This window comes from Lepisma saccharinum, chromosome 17 (assembly GCF_977018435.1).
Source record: "Lepisma saccharinum chromosome 17, izLepSacc3.1, whole genome shotgun sequence".
Classification (NCBI taxonomy): Eukaryota; Metazoa; Arthropoda; class Insecta; order Zygentoma; family Lepismatidae; genus Lepisma; species Lepisma saccharinum.
The window spans coordinates 15,095,837-15,097,630 of NC_139245.1; positions in this window are offsets into that span (position 1 = coordinate 15,095,837).

Here is a 1,794-nt window from a genome sequence, read left to right on the forward strand (position 1 = left end):
CGTGGGGTCAGCACATCGAACCCCCAGCCATTATAGATTTCTGAGACCGGGTTACACTACTCACTAGTAGCTCCCCAATTTCTTCACGACGGTGGTTGCCACTGGCCGAGAACCCAGGCGAACTCAAACCCATGCCATCCTGCAGTCGGAGCACAAAGCACAGCACCTTAGACCGCATGTGGTCGCTCTATACCAATCGCAAATTGTTACCAGACAGTGACACCACCTGTAATATACAATTACTGTCCTACTTAAATTGAAGGTTTTTAGCACATCTATTGGAAAGCTTTCCCATGTAGATCTCCATAAGATAGCAGTATTAACAACACATCCTTTCTGTTCCCATGCAACAAAGTGTCATGAGTTTTGAGTTTGTGTTAAGTCCACTTTATGCGCAGATAGGCTAATTGGGAATGGCCCTGCAGGGTAAAGTCAGATCCGAACCACTATGCCTCCACCCAGTGCATCATAGATTGATTTGGTTTATTTTCCTTTGCTTTTCTGCTACTATTGGCTAAACACGAAGATGAGGATAATTGATGATAAAGGGGTGGATTTTTGCATATTTTTTCCCTTGGGGAAAATTCACATGCTTTCAACGGATTCATTAATTTCAATTGGTTTTGAACACTGTCAAAGTTTTATAGTGCATATAATAACATGTTTGAGGCTTTAGTGCATATATTGGAAATAATTTAATGCAATTTAGAAGAATATCAAAATACATCGGGATACCTAACCCTACTCCCTAACCCCACCGTTCAAGATTGGGAAACAAATAGTAAGATCGACTGTTCATAGATGTCACTAGCATCGCCAGACTAAGGCCACAGAATATAGCCGAGAACAAATCTCCTTTAGTTGTTTATGTGACAAACTACATAAAGTATACATATTTCACCTTCCTTGAATCCAAAATTAATACTAATTATAAAAACAGCCAATGTTAGTCTAAACAAAATGTTGAAATTAGAAAAAATAGTACCGACTTAAGCCATTCCACATTATTTAAGATTATTTGTTGCTTAATTTAACTATTATTTGCAGCACGATAATGCATGCAGTACCCCACAACATTTGCAAAATACTCTTCAAAAGGCAAATACATATTCACATATACATATTTAAATCACATAATATTGCTTCGCGTGTAAGTCATCATGTACATTGGGATACCAAACATGCCCTACTTTTAGTAAAAACACAAGATTTTTGTAATCTTCACACACACTCACGTACACAGAAAAACACTCTTATCACACCATATACACAAATAAATGGCCACACAGGCCAAACACAGATTAGGCAAAGTGGCATTAATGCTGCAGTTCACCAGTCCTCAAGACAGTTATGGCATTTTAGCAAAGTTAAAATGACTCAACTATAAGCTTTCTTTCTCCATCTCCTTTGAATTATACAATGTACATATTCTGAATTCAGAAAGATCTCAATAAAGTTTCATGTAAAACACATAGCAAGAGAAAATCATTACAAAAGTCAAAATATAAAATGAAACTAAATGTTTTATATTTCTTCTAAATGTGGCAAGTAAAAGGACAAGACATTTAACTAGGTAGCTACTGCAAGCATACAATATTGTTATTATTTCAAAATCAATGTGCACAAAATACTAAACCTACTGAAATATGTATTTTTTTGTAAGTGTGAAATTTTTAGTTATTTTATCATAAGTGGCTTTTACTTGGTTATTGAGTAAGTTTTTGCACAGATAGGCTAATTGGGAATGGCCCTGCAGGGTACTTTGTGCACAGAAAGGGTAATAGGGACTAGACC